Source organism: Eulemur rufifrons, chromosome 30 (assembly GCF_041146395.1).
Source record: "Eulemur rufifrons isolate Redbay chromosome 30, OSU_ERuf_1, whole genome shotgun sequence".
In the NCBI taxonomy this organism is placed as follows: Eukaryota; Metazoa; Chordata; class Mammalia; order Primates; family Lemuridae; genus Eulemur; species Eulemur rufifrons.
Genome location: NC_091012.1, coordinates 136,381,303 through 136,388,945, shown reverse-complemented (window position 1 = coordinate 136,388,945; position 7,643 = coordinate 136,381,303).

The following is a 7,643-nucleotide window of genomic DNA, read 5'->3' as shown; positions in this document are numbered from 1 at the left end:
ATAAACATTTTACATTCTCAAATACTGACCCCATTTATTTTAAGTAATGTTGAGTATACACACACACACACACACACACACACACACACAGAATTTTATAGGACAGATCAACATGGCTTCCAACTAGTGTACAAGAGTGGGTTTAAGTATCAGAAGACCCTGGGTTCCAGTTTTGCTCTGCCCTTACTGTGATTTCTTTACCATGTTATTTAACATCTTCTAGTCATCAATTTCCTCATTAGTAAAATGTGGACAATTATAATTTTATTAAGAAAAATTATCCAAACTTTGAATAAGGTGAACCAGGTGTGGCATCACCCTTCAAATTCTTACCAGGGCACTAACTGGCCTATCTAAGAGTTATTTAATTATCTAGAGAATGTACCTGTGTTTGACTTTCTATTTTCTTTTTGATTAAAATTCAGATGCTCTGAAGTTACATTAATTCATAGATTTCTATCCAGTAGAAAAGATAATCCAAAATGCTGTGGTTTTATTGCTCTGAAAGATGTTAACCAGTTTTGAATGTATCTTCAGAATCTTATTTCAACACATTTTTTTCTCAAAATGCCTATAAATACCAAACTTCTCAAAATGCTCTTGGAATTAGTTTAACCCTCTAATGGTTCCCATCATTAATGAGTTAAATAAATGTTTGACATGCGTTCATTCTATTTTGTATAATATTTGTGTTTTTAACTCTTTAAAAATTATACTTCAACAGTACCTATATCATGGGGTTGTTGTGAAATTAAATAAAATAATGTAAATGGAGTAATTAATAAGGCCCTGGCACATATTAATCAATGAATATTAGCTATTGTTATTAATATTATCTATTATTAAATGTAGTTTTCTCCACAGGAAATAAAAAAATATATTATATACCAAACTTTACCTACAGATACCTGTGAAGTTAAAACAAAATAAATAAAACAAAAAGAATTTCTATTTAATATCAAGCTCCAGCTTGATTTCCTCTGGAAGTTTCAACTCCTCTAGAGTCTAGCCCAAGGAATCAAGCTTTTGAATCAGTAGCCATTTTCATGGACAATACTAGGTCTCATAATTATTAGGATCTATGAATGAAAAAGAAATATAATTTTCCCACCCCACATGGCCAATAGATAAAATAGCTAAAAGAATGGGATTAAAGTAAAAATTAATATTTTCCCTCCCAATCCTGCCTTGATATACCCAACTGCTATCTTTCATTTCCTCCAATCTTAATGGATTATTCCCTGTTTTTTCCCAAAATTTTTTAATAGTTATGTCCCTCACATCTTCTTTTCCTTTATTTATTTATTTATTTATTTATCTTTGAGACAAGGTCTTGCTCTGCTGCCTGGGATAGAGTGGAGTGGCGCCATCATAGCTCACTGCAACCTCAAACTTCCAGTGTCCCAAGTAGCTGGGACCACAGGCATGCACCACCATGCCCAGCTAATTTTCTATTTTTTATAGAGACAGCAGTCTTGCTATGTTGCTTAGGCTGGTCTCAAACTCCTGGCCTCAAGTGATCCTCCTGCCTCGGCCTCCCAAAGTGCTAGGATTACAGGTGTGAGCCACCACACCCAGCCTCTTCACATCTTTGTGTGATTTCAGTAACTACTGAAGACAACGGTGGTTTCCTTCCCAAAAATTTTCCCCTAAAAGAAACTAAAGGATAATAAAGGTAAAAGCATGACAAATTTCTCTAATTTCATTATGATTTGGGTTGCTGTTTATGCTCAAATAACTTTCTCAGATTATAAACCCTCAAAAAGAACTCAGTCAATTTTAGGTTTTTTGGGTTTGTTTTTTAGAAACTGACATAGGAGTTAAATCAGCTTTATCTCAGAGGAACCAATGAATTGAATCAATTGAGTTACTGAATAAACGTTGAAAACAGCACTTCAGAAGCAATTCCTTTCCATACTGTTGTCTAAGAAGAATGAAAAAGCATCTATAGAAACACACACAAGTACTGGGGCTCAAAATTTCCACATACAAGGGAACTAAATGGAACTGGCATTTACTCTGCACTGTACACAAAACCAGAGCCTGGGTTATCAAATACTTTGTAAATAGCTTCAAACATTGAAACACAATGCAGAAACCTGATTCATTTTTAAAAGCAAACAAATGAATATAGGGACTTATATCAAGATTAACCATTCAGCTATTGTTCAGTTCTAGTGAACCAAAGAAGTGTAAGTTGAATTTAAAATAAAGACACATAATATATATGATAGCGAAGTGTTCTTTATATTTGCAGAGCTTACTTATGCTTCTAGGCAAGTTCAGACTTATGTGTACATATATACAGATACACACATCTGTGCGTATATGTATTACATACACACACACACACACACACGCACACAGATATATTCACATATGCACATTTCCTAACCACAAAGGCTTTTTTTTTTTTAGGTGTTTTGGGTTTCTTTTTTTTTTATTTCAGCATATTACGGGGGTACAAATGTTTAGGTTACGTATACTGCCCTTACCCCATCCGAGTCAGACCTTCAAGTGTGTCTATTCCCCAGATGGTGTGCACTGCACCCATTAAGTGTGTATATAACCATCCCCACAAAAGCTTATGTTGTGTTGAGCTTTTGAAATAAGAGAATAGCACTGAGAAAGTGGAGAAATCAGAGTGGAGGTAGCCCTCATTCAAGATTACTCTAGATCCTTGTTACTCAAAAGGTGGTCTCTGGCCCAGCGGCATCAGCATCACCTGGGAGCTTGTTAGAAATGCAGGCTCTTAGGCTCCACCCCACACTTCCTGAATGAGAATCTAGATTTTTACCAGATTGCCTGTGATCTGTATGCTCCAAATTAAAGTTTGAGAAGCACTGCCCTAGATTTGTGCTATTACCAAAGCTACTAGACATGTGTATTCAGCCATTGAAATGTGCTCAGTGAGACTGAAAGACTGAATTTTTAAATTTTAATTAATTAAAATTTTAAAAACCTCATACTCAATTATTGGAATACTTTTAAATATGCTTAGAACAACTCGGGTATGGGAATCTAAATACAGATCAAGTATTTCTGGTGAAAACGCAGCATGCAAATTGAGTAGTACTGTAAGTATAAAATACACACCAGATTTCAAAGATTTAGCATGAAAAACATTTACATAAAATATGTCATTGAAAATTTTATGATTACAGGTTAAAATGATAAAATTTCAGATGTGTTGGGTTAAATTAAATATATTCTTAAAATTCACGTGCTTTTCTTTCACATTTTAAAATGTGACTACTAGGAAATTACAATTCACATTCTATTTCTGCTGAACAGTATTTCTTTCAATCCATGATTCTCAAACTGTAAAATTACTGGTGCCTGGGGTCCCACTCCCAGAGATCCTGATGAAACTGGTCTGGAGTGGGATGGAGGATTCAAACTTTTAAGCTCTCCCTGGTGATTCCATTGAGCTGCCAAAAGTTGAGAACCACTGCCCTAGGTTAATATAGATTCATCAATCCCAACTGATGGCCTCATAAGGATTTTGAATCTTTTGGGAGCTCCCATCATTCTTCAACTAAAATGTGGAGTTGGTAAAGTAGTAGCATTTCTTAAGTAAAGAGTGAAAAATCATCCCCTCTGATGTTAGTTATCTGGGCTGGAGTTTGGGTGATATTATTCTCCCTCAACTTCAGGCAGAATCAAACATACCCAATCAGACACACGCAAACATTGAAAATCGATGTTTTCCAATATCTCCACAAATTGGTCCCCAATTCTTTCAGCAATTCATTTCCATATCTGATTTAATGGATCTCAGGCTTCTGTGTGTTTAGAATAATCTCCTGGACAGTTTGTTTAAAAACAGATTGCTGAGCTCTAGCGAGTCATAGGAGCTCTGTGGTAGGGTGACTGACCATCCTGGTTTGCCCGGGACTGTCTGGGATTTGCTCTTAGCACAGAAAGTCCTACATCCTGGGAACTGCTCTTAGCACAGAAAGTCCTACATCCTAGGAACTGCTCAGTCCTGGGAAAACCAGGACAGGTGATCATCCTAATCCAGGGAAGTGCATTTCTAACAAATAGTCCAGGTGATACATCCAAGCACAGTTTGAGAACCACACCTAAAAACACAGGCTCCCAAATGCTTTTTAGTGATGTTTTTTCTGGATTAACCACTGCTCTAAGAAAACAGCCACTGAAGTTACACAAATAATCAGTTCAGCCAATAACTGATTGAGAAAATTGTCCTAATCTAAACATGCCATCAAATTGTTTAAAACTGTATGCAAGAACTATAAAAGAGATTGCCTTGGTAGCCTTGATGGGAACTATTTCATTGTCAGAAATTTAGTAGATAGAGACCATGGAGGCAAAGTAAGTGTGGCATGAAGTCATGTCAACACTGAGTTTGAATCATGATTTCTGCCATTTGCTAGCTGTGTGACTTTGGAAAGGCTCCTTAATCTCTCTGTGCCTCAGTGTTTTCATCTGTAAAAGATGAATAAATTATACCTACATCATGAGGTAGGTATAAATTAGCCATGAGAATGAGAAATAATGCATCGCATCAGACAAATCCCAGTTGAGGGCATTCTACCACATACCTGACCAGCACTTCTCAAAACTGCCAAGGTCATCAAAAACAAGGAAAGTTGAGAAACTGTCACAGTGAAGAGGAGCCCAAGGAGACATTATGATCAAATGCAATGTGGCATCCTATATGGGATCCTGGAAAAGAAAAAAGATACTAGGTAAAAACTAAGGAAATCTGAATAAATTTTGTATGTTAGTTAATATTAATGTATCAAAATGGTTTACTGTTTGTGACAAATGTACCATACTAATATAAGACATTAATAAAAGAACAAAATGGGTGTGGGGTGAACAGGAACTCTCTGTATGTCTTTGCGACTTTTCTGTAAATCTAAAACTCTTCTGAATTTAAAACCTTATTACCAAAAAAAGAAACCGCCTAGCATAGTAGCACCCAGGCCAGAAGTACACAGTTAACAATAGTTGTTACTATTCTTGTGAAGTGCACATTAGAGATGATGCTAACAAGAAGAACATCATCCTGATTCAACATTTTCAGGAGGAAGTAGGAGCTTGAAAGCCTTGGAGATGAGAGTTGAGGGAAGAGGAGGAAAGGGAAGATGAACAGGGCATGAACACTGCATGTTTTGTCTGCAGCCAGCCCCAAGCCTGTGACTTCCCTCACATGACCCTATTGATTTTCCTTCTGGCATTATTCGGATTCTGTAATTATTTTACTCATTCAGTCATTCTCTGTTCTTAGTGCAACCTCCTCTATCTTTGCCCTAGAATATAAGCTCCCTAGAGAGGAGAGACCTTGTCTGACACTTCTGTATCTACCATACCCAGCATAGAACCTGACACAGCACAGAAACTTTCTCTGAATTTACTGACTGAATGAATGATTCCATTGGTCATCACATGTCAGATGCAAGCACTTTAGAACACAGCTGGAATCCTTTTCATACATGTTTATTTCTGTTAGCCTCCTCATAGTTCCCCACCTCTCAAAAAATTAAAGCAAACAAGCAAATAAACACAAATAATACTCCACTGACCAAGTAATCTACCTTAGGAGAAAAAAAGACCTCAACATTTGGGTCCAGATTTGCTGCCCCACGTGGTAATTTACATTTGCAAATATGGGTGCTATAGCTTAAATAGAAATGCCCTAGTAATTACTTGCACTATATCACACCTCATGTTTTCTGCTTAAATTAAGCCTCACAAAAATTTTGTTAGATAAGCAGGGCAGATATTTTTACCACCATTACAAAAATAGATATAAAATACAAAATCTTATGTAAAAGAGATATAAAATATTTATATAAGAAGATTAGTTTTATCTAAATAGATTTTTATAATAAAAAGAAGGAAGGAAGGAATTTAAGGTGGCACGATCATTCACACAGCTAATTAATAGGGCATTGTATTAGTCTGCTAGGGCTGCCATAACGAAATCCTACAGATGGGGTGGTTTAAAAAACAGAAATGTATCTTCTCACAGTTCTGGAGGCCAGAAGTCTAAGATCAAGGTACAAGCGGGACTGGTTTCTGATGAGGCCTCAGCTGTGTTCTCACAGTGCCTTTCTCTATGCAGGGACAGAGAGAGCGCGCAAAGAGCACAAGCTCTGGTGTGTCTTTGTCTTAAAAGGACACCAGTCCTATTGGCTTAGGGCCCCACTCTTAATGACCTTATTTAACTGTAATTACCTCCTTAAAGGCCTTATCTCTAAATACAGTCTCATTAAGGGTGAGGCCTCCAACATATGAATTTGGGAGGCACACAATTCAATCCATCACAGGAATGTTCTCTGACAAGGGGCGGGAGGTTGAACAGGATGAGCAGGGAGAAGCTAACACTAATTGAACAGAGAGGAACTAACCATTAGACCAGGGGTTAGCAAACTATGGCCTTTGGGCCAAATTCGAGGGCTAACTTCAGTTTGTAGATGAATTTTCATTGGAACACAGCCTATGCATCATTTACATATTGTCCTTGGCTGCTTTCATGCAGTGTTGAGTGCTTGCCCTGGAGACAATGGCACACAAAGCCCAAAATATTTATTCTCTGTTCCTTCACAGAATAAAAATGCTGACAACTGAATTGGACCAATATATGAGAATTCATTCCATCCATAAGATAATGCCATAAAGTCAGTATTCTTGTCATTCCAACAATGAGGCAGTGGAGGCTCTAAGATGTGACATGATACCCACATCCACATGGCCTAGAGGGACAGAGCCTGGAGCAGGAGCTCAATGACTTCAAAGGGTACCCTTTTTAGGCCACCTCACCTCTGGGCCTAGGGCTTTTCTCATAAAACTCAGAATGGTGTGTGGATACAGCTGCCAGGCCTGTGGCCTGGACAAGTTGTCCCATCTGCACAATGGCTTCCCACAATCCTCTCAGCCTTGAAGGTCAAAGACTATTGTCACTCAGGCCCAAACGTCCCACTGTCACCATTTATGCCTTATCAACAGTTGACTATAGCTATTTTAGGCCCTCAGTTTCTGAAAATTTTATTTTGTTTCAATTTATGTTTTACACCAAGGCATGTGTTTTATATGTCTAGGATTTACACAGAAAACAGATCATTCACATTAAGGGAGCCTTGCAAATAATTATGTAGACCTTAAGGTTTCCAGGGATAATTTGGGGACTTTTAGTCCCAAATGTGATTGTTAGTCCTTTCCTTTTCAGCATTCAATATTGAACTCATGGTGCTTTCCTTATAGTAGGAATAAAAGAGGCATGTGACTACAACTCAGGTTCCTTTTTATGGGCATTTGTCAGTAGAAAATAGTTCCAAGATCCTATTTGAATTAGTAGAGGCATTTCCAAAATTATGCACCCAAGAATCCAGAGCATTTTCTTTAGGTCTATGGTAGAATCTAAGGAAGCAAAACTGTAATTGGGATTAATTTTACTATTGGCTAATAGATCACTTACTATTATTCTGCTTGTTGATCTTCCTGTCCACAAAGACAAATTATTTGCCTGTAGATTCACAATGCTTTAGTCTGCTCAGCATCAATTCTTCTGACTAACAACCTCTTTCCCATTTCCATTGGTCCTAGGTGGGTTGTCAATCACACTGCCATTCTCCCCCATACACAGTAATTGATCCGGGGAAGAGAATGTG